Source organism: Pelodiscus sinensis, chromosome 25 (genome assembly GCF_049634645.1).
Source record: "Pelodiscus sinensis isolate JC-2024 chromosome 25, ASM4963464v1, whole genome shotgun sequence".
In the NCBI taxonomy this organism is placed as follows: domain Eukaryota; kingdom Metazoa; phylum Chordata; order Testudines; family Trionychidae; genus Pelodiscus; species Pelodiscus sinensis.
The window spans coordinates 13069909-13088565 of record NC_134735.1 but is presented as its reverse complement, the minus strand read 5'-3'; the positions used below and the strand labels follow the sequence as shown (position 1 = coordinate 13088565).

General features: G+C 64.2%; 31 non-coding genes across 31 annotated transcripts; all 31 read right to left on the bottom strand.

The window, feature by feature from the left end:
* Positions 1-61: 61 nt before the first annotated feature.
* On the bottom strand, positions 62-133 carry TRNAH-GUG (transfer RNA histidin (anticodon GUG)). Its single transcript has one exon. It is a non-coding gene; the product is annotated as a tRNA-His (tRNA).
* A 424-nt stretch (positions 134-557) lies between these two features.
* On the bottom strand, positions 558-629 carry TRNAD-GUC (transfer RNA aspartic acid (anticodon GUC)). Its single transcript has one exon. It is a non-coding gene; the product is annotated as a tRNA-Asp (tRNA).
* Positions 630-1214: 585 nt separating this feature from the next.
* TRNAH-GUG (transfer RNA histidin (anticodon GUG)) lies at positions 1215-1286 on the bottom strand. The gene has a single exon. It is a non-coding gene; the product is annotated as a tRNA-His (tRNA).
* A 424-nt stretch (positions 1287-1710) lies between these two features.
* TRNAD-GUC (transfer RNA aspartic acid (anticodon GUC)) lies at positions 1711-1782 on the bottom strand. Its single transcript has one exon. It is a non-coding gene; the product is annotated as a tRNA-Asp (tRNA).
* Positions 1783-2371: 589 nt separating this feature from the next.
* On the bottom strand, positions 2372-2443 carry TRNAH-GUG (transfer RNA histidin (anticodon GUG)). The gene has a single exon. It is a non-coding gene; the product is annotated as a tRNA-His (tRNA).
* Positions 2444-2867: 424 nt separating this feature from the next.
* On the bottom strand, positions 2868-2939 carry TRNAD-GUC (transfer RNA aspartic acid (anticodon GUC)). Its single transcript has one exon. It is a non-coding gene; the product is annotated as a tRNA-Asp (tRNA).
* A 585-nt stretch (positions 2940-3524) lies between these two features.
* On the bottom strand, positions 3525-3596 carry TRNAH-GUG (transfer RNA histidin (anticodon GUG)). Its single transcript has one exon. It is a non-coding gene; the product is annotated as a tRNA-His (tRNA).
* Positions 3597-4020: 424 nt separating this feature from the next.
* TRNAD-GUC (transfer RNA aspartic acid (anticodon GUC)) lies at positions 4021-4092 on the bottom strand. Its single transcript has one exon. It is a non-coding gene; the product is annotated as a tRNA-Asp (tRNA).
* A 585-nt stretch (positions 4093-4677) lies between these two features.
* Positions 4678-4749, bottom strand: TRNAH-GUG (transfer RNA histidin (anticodon GUG)). The gene has a single exon. It is a non-coding gene; the product is annotated as a tRNA-His (tRNA).
* Positions 4750-5173: 424 nt separating this feature from the next.
* TRNAD-GUC (transfer RNA aspartic acid (anticodon GUC)) lies at positions 5174-5245 on the bottom strand. Its single transcript has one exon. It is a non-coding gene; the product is annotated as a tRNA-Asp (tRNA).
* A 585-nt stretch (positions 5246-5830) lies between these two features.
* Positions 5831-5902, bottom strand: TRNAH-GUG (transfer RNA histidin (anticodon GUG)). The gene has a single exon. It is a non-coding gene; the product is annotated as a tRNA-His (tRNA).
* Positions 5903-6326: 424 nt separating this feature from the next.
* On the bottom strand, positions 6327-6398 carry TRNAD-GUC (transfer RNA aspartic acid (anticodon GUC)). Its single transcript has one exon. It is a non-coding gene; the product is annotated as a tRNA-Asp (tRNA).
* A 1081-nt stretch (positions 6399-7479) lies between these two features.
* Positions 7480-7551, bottom strand: TRNAD-GUC (transfer RNA aspartic acid (anticodon GUC)). The gene has a single exon. It is a non-coding gene; the product is annotated as a tRNA-Asp (tRNA).
* Positions 7552-8136: 585 nt separating this feature from the next.
* On the bottom strand, positions 8137-8208 carry TRNAH-GUG (transfer RNA histidin (anticodon GUG)). The gene has a single exon. It is a non-coding gene; the product is annotated as a tRNA-His (tRNA).
* A 424-nt stretch (positions 8209-8632) lies between these two features.
* On the bottom strand, positions 8633-8704 carry TRNAD-GUC (transfer RNA aspartic acid (anticodon GUC)). The gene has a single exon. It is a non-coding gene; the product is annotated as a tRNA-Asp (tRNA).
* A 585-nt stretch (positions 8705-9289) lies between these two features.
* Positions 9290-9361, bottom strand: TRNAH-GUG (transfer RNA histidin (anticodon GUG)). Its single transcript has one exon. It is a non-coding gene; the product is annotated as a tRNA-His (tRNA).
* Positions 9362-9785: 424 nt separating this feature from the next.
* TRNAD-GUC (transfer RNA aspartic acid (anticodon GUC)) lies at positions 9786-9857 on the bottom strand. The gene has a single exon. It is a non-coding gene; the product is annotated as a tRNA-Asp (tRNA).
* A 585-nt stretch (positions 9858-10442) lies between these two features.
* Positions 10443-10514, bottom strand: TRNAH-GUG (transfer RNA histidin (anticodon GUG)). The gene has a single exon. It is a non-coding gene; the product is annotated as a tRNA-His (tRNA).
* Positions 10515-10938: 424 nt separating this feature from the next.
* TRNAD-GUC (transfer RNA aspartic acid (anticodon GUC)) lies at positions 10939-11010 on the bottom strand. Its single transcript has one exon. It is a non-coding gene; the product is annotated as a tRNA-Asp (tRNA).
* A 585-nt stretch (positions 11011-11595) lies between these two features.
* TRNAH-GUG (transfer RNA histidin (anticodon GUG)) lies at positions 11596-11667 on the bottom strand. Its single transcript has one exon. It is a non-coding gene; the product is annotated as a tRNA-His (tRNA).
* A 424-nt stretch (positions 11668-12091) lies between these two features.
* TRNAD-GUC (transfer RNA aspartic acid (anticodon GUC)) lies at positions 12092-12163 on the bottom strand. The gene has a single exon. It is a non-coding gene; the product is annotated as a tRNA-Asp (tRNA).
* Positions 12164-12748: 585 nt separating this feature from the next.
* TRNAH-GUG (transfer RNA histidin (anticodon GUG)) lies at positions 12749-12820 on the bottom strand. The gene has a single exon. It is a non-coding gene; the product is annotated as a tRNA-His (tRNA).
* Positions 12821-13244: 424 nt separating this feature from the next.
* Positions 13245-13316, bottom strand: TRNAD-GUC (transfer RNA aspartic acid (anticodon GUC)). Its single transcript has one exon. It is a non-coding gene; the product is annotated as a tRNA-Asp (tRNA).
* A 585-nt stretch (positions 13317-13901) lies between these two features.
* On the bottom strand, positions 13902-13973 carry TRNAH-GUG (transfer RNA histidin (anticodon GUG)). The gene has a single exon. It is a non-coding gene; the product is annotated as a tRNA-His (tRNA).
* Positions 13974-14397: 424 nt separating this feature from the next.
* TRNAD-GUC (transfer RNA aspartic acid (anticodon GUC)) lies at positions 14398-14469 on the bottom strand. Its single transcript has one exon. It is a non-coding gene; the product is annotated as a tRNA-Asp (tRNA).
* A 585-nt stretch (positions 14470-15054) lies between these two features.
* Positions 15055-15126, bottom strand: TRNAH-GUG (transfer RNA histidin (anticodon GUG)). The gene has a single exon. It is a non-coding gene; the product is annotated as a tRNA-His (tRNA).
* Positions 15127-15550: 424 nt separating this feature from the next.
* TRNAD-GUC (transfer RNA aspartic acid (anticodon GUC)) lies at positions 15551-15622 on the bottom strand. The gene has a single exon. It is a non-coding gene; the product is annotated as a tRNA-Asp (tRNA).
* A 1081-nt stretch (positions 15623-16703) lies between these two features.
* Positions 16704-16775, bottom strand: TRNAD-GUC (transfer RNA aspartic acid (anticodon GUC)). The gene has a single exon. It is a non-coding gene; the product is annotated as a tRNA-Asp (tRNA).
* A 585-nt stretch (positions 16776-17360) lies between these two features.
* TRNAH-GUG (transfer RNA histidin (anticodon GUG)) lies at positions 17361-17432 on the bottom strand. Its single transcript has one exon. It is a non-coding gene; the product is annotated as a tRNA-His (tRNA).
* Positions 17433-17856: 424 nt separating this feature from the next.
* TRNAD-GUC (transfer RNA aspartic acid (anticodon GUC)) lies at positions 17857-17928 on the bottom strand. The gene has a single exon. It is a non-coding gene; the product is annotated as a tRNA-Asp (tRNA).
* A 585-nt stretch (positions 17929-18513) lies between these two features.
* TRNAH-GUG (transfer RNA histidin (anticodon GUG)) lies at positions 18514-18585 on the bottom strand. The gene has a single exon. It is a non-coding gene; the product is annotated as a tRNA-His (tRNA).
* Between the last annotated feature and the right edge of the window lie 72 nt (positions 18586-18657).

The following is an 18657-nucleotide window of genomic DNA, read 5'->3' as shown; positions in this document are numbered from 1 at the left end:
CCCTCTGTGCACTCGGGCGCAAGCAGGCTGCCGCTCTGAAGATCCCTCACTAAAAAAGCCATGCCGTGACTCGGATTCGAACCGAGGTTGCTGCGGCCACAGCACAGAGTACTAACCACTATACGACCACGGCCGGGACGCAAGCTCAGCCGCACCTGAGCCGTGAAGGCTCAGCTCTGCGCTCGCACAAAGGCCGCCTCCCTCACCTAGGCCGGGGGATACTTCTCAAGTCTCCCTGGGACTCTCACACTCCACACCATTCCCAAAGGAGAAGAAGACCGGAGACCGGCCTGCTGCCGCTCCGCTTTTCTCTCTCCGTCGCCACCCTCATGCTCCTCGTGCCCTCGGCCACAGTCTGCCCCTTTGTCGCTCTGCAGCGTGCGCTCCACGGGCGTGTCTTGCCGTCAGGCTACGGCAAGGGCAAGCCGGAGCCGGTGGCTTTGCAGGCTCCTTGTCTCTCTGCGGGTAAGAATCACCCTGCCGGGGCGGGAGTGCTGCTTGCCGTGCGGGGCAGGCGGCATCTCTCTGCCTCCGGGCAAAAAGGGGAGGGTGGCGCTCTCCCCGTCGGGGAATCGAACCCCGGTCTCCCGCGTGACAGGCGGGGATACTCACCACTATACTAACGAGGAAAGGAGCAGGGCCTCTTGCTCCAGCCTGCTCTGCCGCACTACCTATGGCCTCTGCACCCCACAGCCGCCCCGAGCAACAGCCCCGCTTCCGCTTCCTCACTTGGCCTTCCAACACCCCTGGGCTGCACGCGCCCACAGCCCTCTCCTACTTCTACCACCCTTGCTCTGACCACGAGGCCTTGGGGGCGCTACTCACCTCCCCTCTTCCCACACTTGCCCTCCTCACCACCTTCTCCCTCCTCTCACAACCCTTCCTTCCTGCCCTCCCCTTTCCTCACATGCCACGCCCTCAGCCACGGCAGCCCTTGGCCTTCCAAGCGCTTCAGCTTCTCAGGCCCGCACAGCCTTCCTTTCCTTTCCACGCCCGCTGCACCCACCTTCCAAGCACAGCGCTTTCCAGGAGGGAAGGAGCTGCTCATGGACTCTGGCACCCAGGAAGGAAGGAAGGAAGGAGTCCCCCTGCTCGCCTTGCCACCCGTCCGCTCCACTCCCAAGCCCAAGCCCAAGCCAGGGACAGCTGCTGGCCCTCTGTGCACTCGGGCGCAAGCAGGCTGCCGCTCTGAAGATCCCTCACTAAAAAAGCCATGCCGTGACTCGGATTCGAACCGAGGTTGCTGCGGCCACAGCACAGAGTACTAACCACTATACGACCACGGCCGGGACGCAAGCTCAGCCGCACCTGAGCCGTGAAGGCTCAGCTCTGCGCTCGCACAAAGGCCGCCTCCCTCACCTAGGCCGGGGGATACTTCTCAAGTCTCCCTGGGACTCTCACACTCCACACCATTCCCAAAGGAGAAGAAGACCGGAGACCGGCCTGCTGCCGCTCCGCTTTTCTCTCTCCGTCGCCACCCTCATGCTCCTCGTGCCCTCGGCCACAGTCTGCCCCTTTGTCGCTCTGCAGCGTGCGCTCCACGGGCGTGTCTTGCCGTCAGGCTACGGCAAGGGCAAGCCGGAGCCGGTGGCTTTGCAGGCTCCTTGTCTCTCTGCGGGTAAGAATCACCCTGCCGGGGCGGGAGTGCTGCTTGCCGTGCGGGGCAGGCGGCATCTCTCTGCCTCCGGGCAAAAAGGGGAGGGTGGCGCTCTCCCCGTCGGGGAATCGAACCCCGGTCTCCCGCGTGACAGGCGGGGATACTCACCACTATACTAACGAGGAAAGGAGCAGGGCCTCTTGCTCCAGCCTGCTCTGCCGCACTACCTATGGCCTCTGCACCCCACAGCCGCCCCGAGCAACAGCCCCGCTTCCGCTTCCTCACTTGGCCTTCCAACACCCCTGGGCTGCACGCGCCCACAGCCCTCTCCTACTTCTACCACCCTTGCTCTGACCACGAGGCCTTGGGGGCGCTACTCACCTCCTCTCCCACCTCCCCTCTTCCCACACTTGCCCTCCTCACCACCTTCTCCCTCCTCTCACAACCCTTCCTTCCTGCCCTCCCCTTTCCTCACATGCCACGCCCTCAGCCACGGCAGCCCTTGGCCTTCCAAGCGCTTCAGCTTCTCAGGCCCGCACAGCCTTCCTTTCCTTTCCGCGCCCGCTGCACCCACCTTCCAAGCACAGCGCTTTCCAGGAGGGAAGGAGCTGCTCATGGACTCTGGCACCCAGGAAGGAAGGAGTCCCCCTGCTCGCCTTGCCACCCGTCCGCTCCACTCCCAAGCCCAAGCCCAAGCCAGGGACAGCTGCTGGCCCTCTGTGCACTCGGGCGCAAGCAGGCTGCCGCTCTGAAGATCCCTCACTAAAAAAGCCATGCCGTGACTCGGATTCGAACCGAGGTTGCTGCGGCCACAGCACAGAGTACTAACCACTATACGACCACGGCCGGGACGCAAGCTCAGCCGCACCTGAGCCGTGAAGGCTCAGCTCTGCGCTCGCACAAAGGCCGCCTCCCTCACCTAGGCCGGGGGATACTTCTCAAGTCTCCCTGGGACTCTCACACTCCACACCATTCCCAAAGGAGAAGAAGACCGGAGACCGGCCTGCTGCCGCTCCGCTTTTCTCTCTCCGTCGCCACCCTCATGCTCCTCGTGCCCTCGGCCACAGTCTGCCCCTTTGTCGCTCTGCAGCGTGCGCTCCACGGGCGTGTCTTGCCGTCAGGCTACGGCAAGGGCAAGCCGGAGCCGGTGGCTTTGCAGGCTCCTTGTCTCTCTGCGGGTAAGAATCACCCTGCCGGGGCGGGAGTGCTGCTTGCCGTGCGGGGCAGGCGGCATCTCTCTGCCTCCGGGCAAAAAGGGGAGGGTGGCGCTCTCCCCGTCGGGGAATCGAACCCCGGTCTCCCGCGTGACAGGCGGGGATACTCACCACTATACTAACGAGGAAAGGAGCAGGGCCTCTTGCTCCAGCCTGCTCTGCCGCACTACCTATGGCCTCTGCACCCCACAGCCGCCCCGAGCAACAGCCCCGCTTCCGCTTCCTCACTTGGCCTTCCAACACCCCTGGGCTGCACGCGCCCACAGCCCTCTCCTACTTCTACCACCCTTGCTCTGACCACGAGGCCTTGGGGGCGCTACTCACCTCCCCTCTTCCCACACTTGCCCTCCTCACCACCTTCTCCCTCCTCTCACAACCCTTCCTTCCTGCCCTCCCCTTTCCTCACATGCCACGCCCTCAGCCACGGCAGCCCTTGGCCTTCCAAGCGCTTCAGCTTCTCAGGCCCGCACAGCCTTCCTTTCCTTTCCGCGCCCGCTGCACCCACCTTCCAAGCACAGCGCTTTCCAGGAGGGAAGGAGCTGCTCATGGACTCTGGCACCCAGGAAGGAAGGAAGGAAGGAGTCCCCCTGCTCGCCTTGCCACCCGTTCGCTCCACTCCCAAGCCCAAGCCCAAGCCAGGGACAGCTGCTGGCCCTCTGTGCACTCGGGCGCAAGCAGGCTGCCGCTCTGAAGATCCCTCACTAAAAAAGCCATGCCGTGACTCGGATTCGAACCGAGGTTGCTGCGGCCACAGCACAGAGTACTAACCACTATACGACCACGGCCGGGACGCAAGCTCAGCCGCACCTGAGCCGTGAAGGCTCAGCTCTGCGCTCGCACAAAGGCCGCCTCCCTCACCTAGGCCGGGGGATACTTCTCAAGTCTCCCTGGGACTCTCACACTCCACACCATTCCCAAAGGAGAAGAAGACCGGAGACCGGCCTGCTGCCGCTCCGCTTTTCTCTCTCCGTCGCCACCCTCATGCTCCTCGTGCCCTCGGCCACAGTCTGCCCCTTTGTCGCTCTGCAGCGTGCGCTCCACGGGCGTGTCTTGCCGTCAGGCTACGGCAAGGGCAAGCCGGAGCCGGTGGCTTTGCAGGCTCCTTGTCTCTCTGCGGGTAAGAATCACCCTGCCGGGGCGGGAGTGCTGCTTGCCGTGCGGGGCAGGCGGCATCTCTCTGCCTCCGGGCAAAAAGGGGAGGGTGGCGCTCTCCCCGTCGGGGAATCGAACCCCGGTCTCCCGCGTGACAGGCGGGGATACTCACCACTATACTAACGAGGAAAGGAGCAGGGCCTCTTGCTCCAGCCTGCTCTGCCGCACTACCTATGGCCTCTGCACCCCACAGCCGCCCCGAGCAACAGCCCCGCTTCCGCTTCCTCACTTGGCCTTCCAACACCCCTGGGCTGCACGCGCCCACAGCCCTCTCCTACTTCTACCACCCTTGCTCTGACCACGAGGCCTTGGGGGCGCTACTCACCTCCCCTCTTCCCACACTTGCCCTCCTCACCACCTTCTCCCTCCTCTCACAACCCTTCCTTCCTGCCCTCCCCTTTCCTCACATGCCACGCCCTCAGCCACGGCAGCCCTTGGCCTTCCAAGCGCTTCAGCTTCTCAGGCCCGCACAGCCTTCCTTTCCTTTCCGCGCCCGCTGCACCCACCTTCCAAGCACAGCGCTTTCCAGGAGGGAAGGAGCTGCTCATGGACTCTGGCACCCGGGAAGGAAGGAAGGAAGGAGTCCCCCTGCTCGCCTTGCCACCCGTCCGCTCCACTCCCAAGCCCAAGCCCAAGCCAGGGACAGCTGCTGGCCCTCTGTGCACTCGGGCGCAAGCAGGCTGCCGCTCTGAAGATCCCTCACTAAAAAAGCCATGCCGTGACTCGGATTCGAACCGAGGTTGCTGCGGCCACAGCACAGAGTACTAACCACTATACGACCACGGCCGGGACGCAAGCTCAGCCGCACCTGAGCCGTGAAGGCTCAGCTCTGCGCTCGCACAAAGGCCGCCTCCCTCACCTAGGCCGGGGGATACTTCTCAAGTCTCCCTGGGACTCTCACACTCCACACCATTCCCAAAGGAGAAGAAGACCGGAGACCGGCCTGCTGCCGCTCCGCTTTTCTCTCTCCGTCACCACCCTCATGCTCCTCGTGCCCTCGGCCACAGTCTGCCCCTTTGTCGCTCTGCAGCGTGCGCTCCACGGGCGTGTCTTGCCGTCAGGCTACGGCAAGGGTAAGCCGGAGCCGGTGGCTTTGCAGGCTCCTTGTCTCTCTGCGGGTAAGAATCACCCTGCCGGGGCGGGAGTGCTGCTTGCCGTGCGGGGCAGGCGGCATCTCTCTGCCTCCGGGCAAAAAGGGGAGGGTGGCGCTCTCCCCGTCGGGGAATCGAACCCCGGTCTCCCGCGTGACAGGCGGGGATACTCACCACTATACTAACGAGGAAAGGAGCAGGGCCTCTTGCTCCAGCCTGCTCTGCCGCACTACCTATGGCCTCTGCACCCCACAGCCGCCCCGAGCAACAGCCCCGCTTCCGCTTCCTCACTTGGCCTTCCAACACCCCTGGGCTGCACGCGCCCACAGCCCTCTCCTACTTCTACCACCCTTGCTCTGACCACGAGGCCTTGGGGGCGCTACTCACCTCCCCTCTTCCCACACTTGCCCTCCTCACCACCTTCTCCCTCCTCTCACAACCCTTCCTTCCTGCCCTCCCCTTTCCTCACATGCCACGCCCTCAGCCACGGCAGCCCTTGGCCTTCCAAGCGCTTCAGCTTCTCAGGCCCGCACAGCCTTCCTTTCCTTTCCGCGCCCGCTGCACCCACCTTCCAAGCACAGCGCTTTCCAGGAGGGAAGGAGCTGCTCATGGACTCTGGCACCCAGGAAGGAAGGAAGGAAGGAGTCCCCCTGCTCGCCTTGCCACCCGTCCGCTCCACTCCCAAGCCCAAGCCCAAGCCAGGGACAGCTGCTGGCCCTCTGTGCACTCGGGCGCAAGCAGGCTGCCGCTCTGAAGATCCCTCACTAAAAAAGCCATGCCGTGACTCGGATTCGAACCGAGGTTGCTGCGGCCACAGCACAGAGTACTAACCACTATACGACCACGGCCGGGACGCAAGCTCAGCCGCACCTGAGCCGTGAAGGCTCAGCTCTGCGCTCGCACAAAGGCCGCCTCCCTCACCTAGGCCGGGGGATACTTCTCAAGTCTCCCTGGGACTCTCACACTCCACACCATTCCCAAAGGAGAAGAAGACCGGAGACCGGCCTGCTGCCGCTCCGCTTTTCTCTCTCCGTCGCCACCCTCATGCTCCTCGTGCCCTCGGCCACAGTCTGCCCCTTTGTCGCTCTGCAGCGTGCGCTCCACGGGCGTGTCTTGCCGTCAGGCTACGGCAAGGGCAAGCCGGAGCCGGTGGCTTTGCAGGCTCCTTGTCTCTCTGCGGGTAAGAATCACCCTGCCGGGGCGGGAGTGCTGCTTGCCGTGCGGGGCAGGCGGCATCTCTCTGCCTCCGGGCAAAAAGGGGAGGGTGGCGCTCTCCCCGTCGGGGAATCGAACCCCGGTCTCCCGCGTGACAGGCGGGGATACTCACCACTATACTAACGAGGAAAGGAGCAGGGCCTCTTGCTCCAGCCTGCTCTGCCGCACTACCTATGGCCTCTGCACCCCACAGCCGCCCCGAGCAACAGCCCCGCTTCCGCTTCCTCACTTGGCCTTCCAACACCCCTGGGCTGCACGCGCCCACAGCCCTCTCCTACTTCTACCACCCTTGCTCTGACCACGAGGCCTTGGGGGCGCTACTCACCTCCCCTCTTCCCACACTTGCCCTCCTCACCACCTTCTCCCTCCTCTCACAACCCTTCCTTCCTGCCCTCCCCTTTCCTCACATGCCACGCCCTCAGCCACGGCAGCCCTTGGCCTTCCAAGCGCTTCAGCTTCTCAGGCCCGCACAGCCTTCCTTTCCTTTCCGCGCCCGCTGCACCCACCTTCCAAGCACAGCGCTTTCCAGGAGGGAAGGAGCTGCTCATGGACTCTGGCACCCAGGAAGGAAGGAAGGAAGGAGTCCCCCTGCTCGCCTTGCCACCCGTCCGCTCCACTCCCAAGCCCAAGCCCAAGCCAGGGACAGCTGCTGGCCCTCTGTGCACTCGGGCCCAAGCAGGCTGCCACTCTGAAGATCCCTCACTAAAAAAGCCATGCCGTGACTCGGATTCGAACCGAGGTTGCTGCAGCCACAGCACAGAGTACTAACCACTATACGACCACGGCCGGGACGCAAGCTCAGCCGCACCTGAGCCGTGAAGGCTCAGCTCTGCGCTCGCACAAAGGCCGCCTCCCTCACCTAGGCCGGGGGATACTTCTCAAGTCTCCCTGGGACTCTCACACTCCACACCATTCCCAAAGGAGAAGAAGACCGGAGACCGGCCTGCTGCCGCTCCGCTTTTCTCTCTCCGTCGCCACCCTCATGCTCCTCGTGCCCTCGGCCACAGTCTGCCCCTTTGTCGCTCTGCAGCGTGCGCTCCACGGGCGTGTCTTGCCGTCAGGCTACGGCAAGGGCAAGCCGGAGCCGGTGGCTTTGCAGGCTCCTTGTCTCTCTGCGGGTAAGAATCACCCTGCCGGGGCGGGAGTGCTGCTTGCCGTGCGGGGCAGGCGGCATCTCTCTGCCTCCGGGCAAAAAGGGGAGGGTGGCGCTCTCCCCGTCGGGGAATCGAACCCCGGTCTCCCACGTGACAGGCGGGGATACTCACCACTATACTAACGAGGAAAGGAGCAGGGCCTCTTGCTCCAGCCTGCTCTGCCGCACTACCTATGGCCTCTGCACCCCACAGCCGCCCCGAGCAACAGCCCCGCTTCCGCTTCCTCACTTGGCCTTCCAACACCCCTGGGCTGCACGCGCCCACAGCCCTCTCCTACTTCTACCACCCTTGCTCTGACCACGAGGCCTTGGGGGCGCTACTCACCTCCCCTCTTCCCACACTTGCCCTCCTCACCACCTTCTCCCTCCTCTCACAACCCTTCCTTCCTGCCCTCCCCTTTCCTCACATGCCACGCCCTCAGCCACGGCAGCCCTTGGCCTTCCAAGCGCTTCAGCTTCTCAGGCCCGCACAGCCTTCCTTTCCTTTCCGCGCCCGCTGCACCCACCTTCCAAGCACAGCGCTTTCCAGGAGGGAAGGAGCTGCTCATGGACTCTGGCACCCAGGAAGGAAGGAAGGAAGGAGTCCCCCTGCTCGCCTTGCCACCCGTCCGCTCCACTCCCAAGCCCAAGCCCAAGCCAGGGACAGCTGCTGGCCCTCTGTGCACTCGGGCCCAAGCAGGCTGCCGCTCTGAAGATCCCTCACTAAAAAAGCCATGCCGTGACTCGGATTCGAACCGAGGTTGCTGCGGCCACAGCACAGAGTACTAACCACTATACGACCACGGCCGGGACGCAAGCTCAGCCGCACCTGAGCCGTGAAGGCTCAGCTCTGCGCTCGCACAAAGGCCGCCTCCCTCACCTAGGCCGGGGGATACTTCTCAAGTCTCCCTGGGACTCTCACACTCCACACCATTCCCAAAGGAGAAGAAGACCGGAGACCGGCCTGCTGCCGCTCCGCTTTTCTCTCTCCGTCGCCACCCTCATGCTCCTCGTGCCCTCGGCCACAGTCTGCCCCTTTGTCGCTCTGCAGCGTGCGCTCCACGGGCGTGTCTTGCCGTCAGGCTACGGCAAGGGCAAGCCGGAGCCGGTGGCTTTGCAGGCTCCTTGTCTCTCTGCGGGTAAGAATCACCCTGCCGGGGCGGGAGTGCTGCTTGCCGTGCGGGGCAGGCGGCATCTCTCTGCCTCCGGGCAAAAAGGGGAGGGTGGCGCTCTCCCCGTCGGGGAATCGAACCCCGGTCTCCCGCGTGACAGGCGGGGATACTCACCACTATACTAACGAGGAAAGGAGCAGGGCCTCTTGCTCCAGCCTGCTCTGCCGCACTACCTATGGCCTCTGCACCCCACAGCCGCCCCGAGCAACAGCCCCGCTTCCGCTTCCTCACTTGGCCTTCCAACACCCCTGGGCTGCACGCGCCCACAGCCCTCTCCTACTTCTACCACCCTTGCTCTGACCACGAGGCCTTGGGGGCGCTACTCACCTCCCCTCTTCCCACACTTGCCCTCCTCACCACCTTCTCCCTCCTCTCACAACCCTTCCTTCCTGCCCTCCCCTTTCCTCACATGCCACGCCCTCAGCCACGGCAGCCCTTGGCCTTCCAAGCGCTTCAGCTTCTCAGGCCCGCACAGCCTTCCTTTCCTTTCCGCGCCCGCTGCACCCACCTTCCAAGCACAGCGCTTTCCAGGAGGGAAGGAGCTGCTCATGGACTCTGGCACCCAGGAAGGAAGGAAGGAAGGAGTCCCCCTGCTCGCCTTGCCACCCGTCCGCTCCACTCCCAAGCCCAAGCCCAAGCCAGGGACAGCTGCTGGCCCTCTGTGCACTCGGGCCCAAGCAGGCTGCCGCTCTGAAGATCCCTCACTAAAAAAGCCATGCCGTGACTCGGATTCGAACCGAGGTTGCTGCGGCCACAGCACAGAGTACTAACCACTATACGACCACGGCCGGGACGCAAGCTCAGCCGCACCTGAGCCGTGAAGGCTCAGCTCTGCGCTCGCACAAAGGCCGCCTCCCTCACCTAGGCCGGGGGATACTTCTCAAGTCTCCCTGGGACTCTCACACTCCACACCATTCCCAAAGGAGAAGAAGACCGGAGACCGGCCTGCTGCCGCTCCGCTTTTCTCTCTCCGTCGCCACCCTCATGCTCCTCGTGCCCTCGGCCACAGTCTGCCCCTTTGTCGCTCTGCAGCGTGCGCTCCACGGGCGTGTCTTGCCGTCAGGCTACGGCAAGGGCAAGCCGGAGCCGGTGGCTTTGCAGGCTCCTTGTCTCTCTGCGGGTAAGAATCACCCTGCCGGGGCGGGAGTGCTGCTTGCCGTGCGGGGCAGGCGGCATCTCTCTGCCTCCGGGCAAAAAGGGGAGGGTGGCGCTCTCCCCGTCGGGGAATCGAACCCCGGTCTCCCGCGTGACAGGCGGGGATACTCACCACTATACTAACGAGGAAAGGAGCAGGGCCTCTTGCTCCAGCCTGCTCTGCCGCACTACCTATGGCCTCTGCACCCCACAGCCGCCCCGAGCAACAGCCCCGCTTCCGCTTCCTCACTTGGCCTTCCAACACCCCTGGGCTGCACGCGCCCACAGCCCTCTCCTACTTCTACCACCCTTGCTCTGACCACGAGGCCTTGGGGGCGCTACTCACCTCCCCTCTTCCCACACTTGCCCTCCTCACCACCTTCTCCCTCCTCTCACAACCCTTCCTTCCTGCCCTCCCCTTTCCTCACATGCCACGCCCTCAGCCACGGCAGCCCTTGGCCTTCCAAGCGCTTCAGCTTCTCAGGCCCGCACAGCCTTCCTTTCCTTTCCGCGCCCGCTGCACCCACCTTCCAAGCACAGCGCTTTCCAGGAGGGAAGGAGCTGCTCATGGACTCTGGCACCCAGGAAGGAAGGAAGGAAGGAGTCCCCCTGCTCGCCTTGCCACCCGTCCGCTCCACTCCCAAGCCCAAGCCCAAGCCAGGGACAGCTGCTGGCCCTCTGTGCACTCGGGCCCAAGCAGGCTGCCGCTCTGAAGATCCCTCACTAAAAAAGCCATGCCGTGACTCGGATTCGAACCGAGGTTGCTGCGGCCACAGCACAGAGTACTAACCACTATACGACCACGGCCGGGACGCAAGCTCAGCCGCACCTGAGCCGTGAAGGCTCAGCTCTGCGCTCGCACAAAGGCCGCCTCCCTCACCTAGGCCGGGGGATACTTCTCAAGTCTCCCTGGGACTCTCACACTCCACACCATTCCCAAAGGAGAAGAAGACCGGAGACCGGCCTGCTGCCGCTCCGCTTTTCTCTCTCCGTCGCCACCCTCATGCTCCTCGTGCCCTCGGCCACAGTCTGCCCCTTTGTCGCTCTGCAGCGTGCGCTCCACGGGCGTGTCTTGCCGTCAGGCTACGGCAAGGGCAAGCCGGAGCCGGTGGCTTTGCAGGCTCCTTGTCTCTCTGCGGGTAAGAATCACCCTGCCGGGGCGGGAGTGCTGCTTGCCGTGCGGGGCAGGCGGCATCTCTCTGCCTCCGGGCAAAAAGGGGAGGGTGGCGCTCTCCCTGTCGGGGAATCGAACCCCGGTCTCCCGCGTGACAGGCGGGGATACTCACCACTATACTAACGAGGAAAGGAGCAGGGCCTCTTGCTCCAGCCTGCTCTGCCGCACTACCTATGGCCTCTGCACCCCACAGCCGCCCCGAGCAACAGCCCCGCTTCCGCTTCCTCACTTGGCCTTCCAACACCCCTGGGCTGCACGCGCCCACAGCCCTCTCCTACTTCTACCACCCTTGCTCTGACCACGAGGCCTTGGGGGCGCTACTCACCTCCCCTCTTCCCACACTTGCCCTCCTCACCACCTTCTCCCTCCTCTCACAACCCTTCCTTCCTGCCCTCCCCTTTCCTCACATGCCACGCCCTCAGCCACGGCAGCCCTTGGCCTTCCAAGCGCTTCAGCTTCTCAGGCCCGCACAGCCTTCCTTTCCTTTCCGCGCCCGCTGCACCCACCTTCCAAGCACAGCGCTTTCCAGGAGGGAAGGAGCTGCTCATGGACTCTGGCACCCAGGAAGGAAGGAAGGAAGGAGTCCCCCTGCTCGCCTTGCCACCCGTCCGCTCCACTCCCAAGCCCAAGCCCAAGCCAGGGACAGCTGCTGGCCCTCTGTGCACTCGGGCCCAAGCAGGCTGCCGCTCTGAAGATCCCTCACTAAAAAAGCCATGCCGTGACTCGGATTCGAACCGAGGTTGCTGCGGCCACAGCACAGAGTACTAACCACTATACGACCACGGCCGGGACGCAAGCTCAGCCGCACCTGAGCCGTGAAGGCTCAGCTCTGCGCTCGCACAAAGGCCGCCTCCCTCACCTAGGCCGGGGGATACTTCTCAAGTCTCCCTGGGACTCTCACACTCCACACCATTCCCAAAGGAGAAGAAGACCGGAGACCGGCCTGCTGCCGCTCCGCTTTTCTCTCTCCGTCGCCACCCTCATGCTCCTCGTGCCCTCGGCCACAGTCTGCCCCTTTGTCGCTCTGCAGCGTGCGCTCCACGGGCGTGTCTTGCCGTCAGGCTACGGCAAGGGCAAGCCGGAGCCGGTGGCTTTGCAGGCTCCTTGTCTCTCTGCGGGTAAGAATCACCCTGCCGGGGCGGGAGTGCTGCTTGCCGTGCGGGGCAGGCGGCATCTCTCTGCCTCCGGGCAAAAAGGGGAGGGTGGCGCTCTCCCCGTCGGGGAATCGAACCCCGGTCTCCCGCGTGACAGGCGGGGATACTCACCACTATACTAACGAGGAAAGGAGCAGGGCCTCTTGCTCCAGCCTGCTCTGCCGCACTACCTATGGCCTCTGCACCCCACAGCCGCCCCGAGCAACAGCCCCGCTTCCGCTTCCTCACTTGGCCTTCCAACACCCCTGGGCTGCACGCGCCCACAGCCCTCTCCTACTTCTACCACCCTTGCTCTGACCACGAGGCCTTGGGGGCGCTACTCACCTCCCCTCTTCCCACACTTGCCCTCCTCACCACCTTCTCCCTCCTCTCACAACCCTTCCTTCCTGCCCTCCCCTTTCCTCACATGCCACGCCCTCAGCCACGGCAGCCCTTGGCCTTCCAAGCGCTTCAGCTTCTCAGGCCCGCACAGCCTTCCTTTCCTTTCCGCGCCCGCTGCACCCACCTTCCAAGCACAGCGCTTTCCAGGAGGGAAGGAGCTGCTCATGGACTCTGGCACCCAGGAAGGAAGGAAGGAAGGAGTCCCCCTGCTCGCCTTGCCACCCGTCCGCTCCACTCCCAAGCCCAAGCCCAAGCCAGGGACAGCTGCTGGCCCTCTGTGCACTCGGGCGCAAGCAGGCTGCCGCTCTGAAGATCCCTCACTAAAAAAGCCATGCCGTGACTCGGATTCGAACCGAGGTTGCTGCGGCCACAGCACAGAGTACTAACCACTATACGACCACGGCCGGGACGCAAGCTCAGCCGCACCTGAGCCGTGAAGGCTCAGCTCTGCGCTCGCACAAAGGCCGCCTCCCTCACCTAGGCCGGGGGATACTTCTCAAGTCTCCCTGGGACTCTCACACTCCACACCATTCCCAAAGGAGAAGAAGACCGGAGACCGGCCTGCTGCCGCTCCGCTTTTCTCTCTCCGTCGCCACCCTCATGCTCCTCGTGCCCTCGGCCACAGTCTGCCCCTTTGTCGCTCTGCAGCGTGCGCTCCACGGGCGTGTCTTGCCGTCAGGCTACGGCAAGGGCAAGCCGGAGCCGGTGGCTTTGCAGGCTCCTTGTCTCTCTGCGGGTAAGAATCACCCTGCCGGGGCGGGAGTGCTGCTTGCCGTGCGGGGCAGGCGGCATCTCTCTGCCTCCGGGCAAAAAGGGGAGGGTGGCGCTCTCCCCGTCGGGGAATCGAACCCCGGTCTCCCGCGTGACAGGCGGGGATACTCACCACTATACTAACGAGGAAAGGAGCAGGGCCTCTTGCTCCAGCCTGCTCTGCCGCACTACCTATGGCCTCTGCACCCCACAGCCGCCCCGAGCAACAGCCCCGCTTCCGCTTCCTCACTTGGCCTTCCAACACCCCTGGGCTGCACGCGCCCACAGCCCTCTCCTACTTCTACCACCCTTGCTCTGACCACGAGGCCTTGGGGGCGCTACTCACCTCCCCTCTTCCCACACTTGCCCTCCTCACCACCTTCTCCCTCCTCTCACAACCCTTCCTTCCTGCCCTCCCCTTTCCTCACATGCCACGCCCTCAGCCACGGCAGCCCTTGGCCTTCCAAGCGCTTCAGCTTCTCAGGCCCGCACAGCCTTCCTTTCCTTTCCGCGCCCGCTGCACCCACCTTCCAAGCACAGCGCTTTCCAGGAGGGAAGGAGCTGCTCATGGACTCTGGCACCCAGGAAGGAAGGAAGGAAGGAGTCCCCCTGCTCGCCTTGCCACCCGTCCGCTCCACTCCCAAGCCCAAGCCCAAGCCAGGGACAGCTGCTGGCCCTCTGTGCACTCGGGCCCAAGCAGGCTGCCGCTCTGAAGATCCCTCACTAAAAAAGCCATGCCGTGACTCGGATTCGAACCGAGGTTGCTGCGGCCACAGCACAGAGTACTAACCACTATACGACCACGGCCGGGACGCAAGCTCAGCCGCACCTGAGCCGTGAAGGCTCAGCTCTGCGCTCGCACAAAGGCCGCCTCCCTCACCTAGGCCGGGGGATACTTCTCAAGTCTCCCTGGGACTCTCACACTCCACACCATTCCCAAAGGAGAAGAAGACCGGAGACCGGCCTGCTGCCGCTCCGCTTTTCTCTCTCCGTCGCCACCCTCATGCTCCTCGTGCCCTCGGCCACAGTCTGCCCCTTTGTCGCTCTGCAGCGTGCGCTCCACGGGCGTGTCTTGCCGTCAGGCTACGGCAAGGGCAAGCCGGAGCCGGTGGCTTTGCAGGCTCCTTGTCTCTCTGCGGGTAAGAATCACCCTGCCGGGGCGGGAGTGCTGCTTGCCGTGCGGGGCAGGCGGCATCTCTCTGCCTCCGGGCAAAAAGGGGAGGGTGGTGCTCTCCCCGTCGGGGAATCGAACCCCGGTCTCCCGCGTGACAGGCGGGGATACTCACCACTATACTAACGAGGAAAGGAGCAGGGCCTCTTGCTCCAGCCTGCTCTGCCGCACTACCTATGGCCTCTGCACCCCACAGCCGCCCCGAGCAACAGCCCCGCTTCCGCTTCCTCACTTGGCCTTCCAACACCCCTGGGCTGCACGCGCCCACAGCCCTCTCCTACTTCTACCACCCTTGCTCTGACCACGAGGCCTTGGGGGCGCTACTCACCTCCCCTCTTCCCACACTTGCCCTCCTCACCACCTTCTCCCTCCTCTCACAACCCTTCCTTCCTGCCCTCCCCTTTCCTCACATGCCACGCCCTCAGCCACGGCAGCCCTTGGCCTTCCAAGCGCTTCAGCTTCTCAGGCCCGCACAGCCTTCCTTTCCTTTCCGCGCCCGCTGCACCCACCTTCCAAGCACAGCGCTTTCCAGGAGGGAAGGAGCTGCTCATGGACTCTGGCACCCAGGAAGGAAGGAAGGAAGGAGTCCCCCTGCTCGCCTTGCCACCCGTCCGCTCCACTCCCAAGCCCAAGCCCAAGCCAGGGACAGCTGCTGGCCCTCTGTGCACTCGGGCGCAAGCAGGCTGCCGCTCTGAAGATCCCTCACTAAAAAAGCCATGCCGTGACTCGGATTCGAACCGAGGTTGCTGCGGCCACAGCACAGAGTACTAACCACTATACGACCACGGCCGGGACGCAAGCTCAGCCGCACCTGAGCCGTGAAGGCTCAGCTCTGCGCTCGCACAAAGGCCGCCTCCCTCACCTAGGCCGGGGGATACTTCTCAAGTCTCCCTGGGACTCTCACACTCCACACCATTCCCAAAGGAGAAGAAGACCGGAGACCGGCCTGCTGCCGCTCCGCTTTTCTCTCTCCGTCGCCACCCTCATGCTCCTCGTGCCCTCGGCCACAGTCTGCCCCTTTGTCGCTCTGCAGCGTGCGCTCCACGGGCGTGTCTTGCCGTCAGGCTACGGCAAGGGCAAGCCGGAGCCGGTGGCTTTGCAGGCTCCTTGTCTCTCTGCGGGTAAGAATCACCCTGCCGGGGCGGGAGTGCTGCTTGCCGTGCGGGGCAGGCGGCATCTCTCTGCCTCCGGGCAAAAAGGGGAGGGTGGCGCTCTCCCCGTCGGGGAATCGAACCCCGGTCTCCCGCGTGACAGGCGGGGATACTCACCACTATACTAACGAGGAAAGGAGCAGGGCCTCTTGCTCCAGCCTGCTCTGCCGCACTACCTATGGCCTCTGCACCCCACAGCCGCCCCGAGCAACAGCCCCGCTTCCGCTTCCTCACTTGGCCTTCCAACACCCCTGGGCTGCACGCGCCCACAGCCCTCTCCTACTTCTACCACCCTTGCTCTGACCACGAGGCCTTGGGGGCGCTACTCACCTCCCCTCTTCCCACACTTGCCCTCCTCACCACCTTCTCCCTCCTCTCACAACCCTTCCTTCCTGCCCTCCCCTTTCCTCACATGCCACGCCCTCAGCCACGGCAGCCCTTGGCCTTCCAAGCGCTTCAGCTTCTCAGGCCCGCACAGCCTTCCTTTCCTTTCCGCGCCCGCTGCACCCACCTTCCAAGCACAGCGCTTTCCAGGAGGGAAGGAGCTGCTCATGGACTCTGGCACCCAGGAAGGAAGGAAGGAAGGAGTCCCCCTGCTCGCCTTGCCACCCGTCCGCTCCACTCCCAAGCCCAAGCCCAAGCCAGGGACAGCTGCTGGCCCTCTGTGCACTCGGGCCCAAGCAGGCTGCCGCTCTGAAGATCCCTCACTAAAAAAGCCATGCCGTGACTCCGATTCGAACCGAGGTTGCTGCGGCCACAGCACAGAGTACTAACCACTATACGACCACGGCCGGGACGCAAGCTCAGCCGCACCTGAGCCGTGAAGGCTCAGCTCTGCGCTCGCACAAAGGCCGCCTCCCTCACCTAGGCCGGGGGATACTTCTCAAGTCTCCCTGGGACTCTCACACTCCACACCATTCCCAAAGGAGAAGAAGACCGGAGACCGGCCTGCTGCCGCTCCGCTTTTCTCTCTCCGTCGCCACCCTCATGCTCCTCGTGCCCTCGGCCACAGTCTGCCCCTTTGTCGCTCTGCAGCGTGCGCTCCACGGGCGTGTCTTGCCGTCAGGCTACGGCAAGGGCAAGCCGGAGCCGGTGGCTTTGCAGGCTCCTTGTCTCTCTGCGGGTAAGAATCACCCTGCCGGGGCGGGAGTGCTGCTTGCCGTGCGGGGCAGGCGGCATCTCTCTGCCTCCGGGCAAAAAGGGGAGGGTGGCGCTCTCCCCGTCGGGGAATCGAACCCCGGTCTCCCGCGTGACAGGCGGGGATACTCACCACTATACTAACGAGGAAAGGAGCAGGGCCTCTTGCTCCAGCCTGCTCTGCCGCACTACCTATGGCCTCTGCACCCCACAGCCGCCCCGAGCAACAGCCCCGCTTCCGCTTCCTCACTTGGCCTTCCAACACCCCTGGGCTGCACGCGCCCACAGCCCTCTCCTACTTCTACCACCCTTGCTCTGACCACGAGGCCTTGGGGGCGCTACTCACCTCCCCTCTTCCCACACTTGCCCTCCTCACCACCTTCTCCCTCCTCTCACAACCCTTCCTTCCTGCCCTCCCCTTTCCTCACATGCCACGCCCTCAGCCATGGCAGCCCTTGGCCTTCCAAGCGCTTCAGCTTCTCAGGCCCGCACAGCCTTCCTTTCCTTTCCGCGCCCGCTGCACCCACCTTCCAAGCACAGCGCTTTCCAGGAGGGAAGGAGCTGCTCATGGACTCTGGCACCCAGGAAGGAAGGAAGGAAGGAGTCCCCCTGCTCGCCTTGCCACCCGTCCGCTCCACTCCCAAGCCCAAGCCCAAGCCAGGGACAGCTGCTGGCCCTCTGTGCACTCGGGCGCAAGCAGGCTGCCGCTCTGAAGATCCCTCACTAAAAAAGCCATGCCGTGACTCGGATTCGAACCGAGGTTGCTGCGGCCACAGCACAGAGTACTAACCACTATACGACCACGGCCGGGACGCAAGCTCAGCCGCACCTGAGCCGTGAAGGCTCAGCTCTGCGCTCGCACAAAGGCCGCCTCCCTCACCTAGGCCGGGGGATACTTCTCAAGTCTCCCTGGGACTCTCACACTCCACACCATTCCCAAAGGAGAAGAAGACCGGAGACCGGCCTGCTGCCGCTCCGCTTTTCTCTCTCCGTCGCCACCCTCATGCTCCTCGTGCCCTCGGCCACAGTCTGCCCCTTTGTCGCTCTGCAGCGTGCGCTCCACGGGCGTGTCTTGCCGTCAGGCTACGGCAAGGGCAAGCCGGAGCCGGTGGCTTTGCAGGCTCCTTGTCTCTCTGCGGGTAAGAATCACCCTGCCGGGGCGGGAGTGCTGCTTGCCGTGCGGGGCAGGCGGCATCTCTCTGCCTCCGGGCAAAAAGGGGAGGGTGGCGCTCTCCCCGTCGGGGAATCGAACCCCGGTCTCCCGCGTGACAGGCGGGGATACTCACCACTATACTAACGAGGAAAGGAGCAGGGCCTCTTGCTCCAGCCTGCTCTGCCGCACTACCTATGGCCTCTGCACCCCACAGCCGCCCCGAGCAACAGCCCCGCTTCCGCTTCCTCACTTGGCCTTCCAACACCCCTGGGCTGCACGCGCCCACAGCCCTCTCCTACTTCTACCACCCTTGCTCTGACCACGAGGCCTTGGGGGCGCTACTCACCTCCCCTCTTCCCACACTTGCCCTCCTCACCACCTTCTCCCTCCTCTCACAACCCTTCCTTCCTGCCCTCCCCTTTCCTCACATGCCACGCCCTCAGCCACGGCAGCCCTTGGCCTTCCAAGCGCTTCAGCTTCTCAGGCCCGCACAGCCTTCCTTTCCTTTCCGCGCCCGCTGCACCCACCTTCCAAGCACAGCGCTTTCCAGGAGGGAAGGAGCTGCTCATGGACTCTGGCACCCAGGAAGGAAGGAAGGAAGGAGTCCCCCTGCTCGCCTTGCCACCCGTCCGCTCCACTCCCAAGCCCAAGCCCAAGCCAGGGACAGCTGCTGGCCCTCTGTGCACTCGGGCCCAAGCAGGCTGCCGCTCTGAAGATCCCTCACTAAAAAAGCCATGCCGTGACTCGGATTCGAACCGAGGTTGCTGCGGCCACAGCACAGAGTACTAACCACTATACGACCACGGCCGGGACGCAAGCTCAGCCGCACCTGAGCCGTGAAGGCTCAGCTCTGCGCTCGCACAAAGGCCGCCTCCCTCA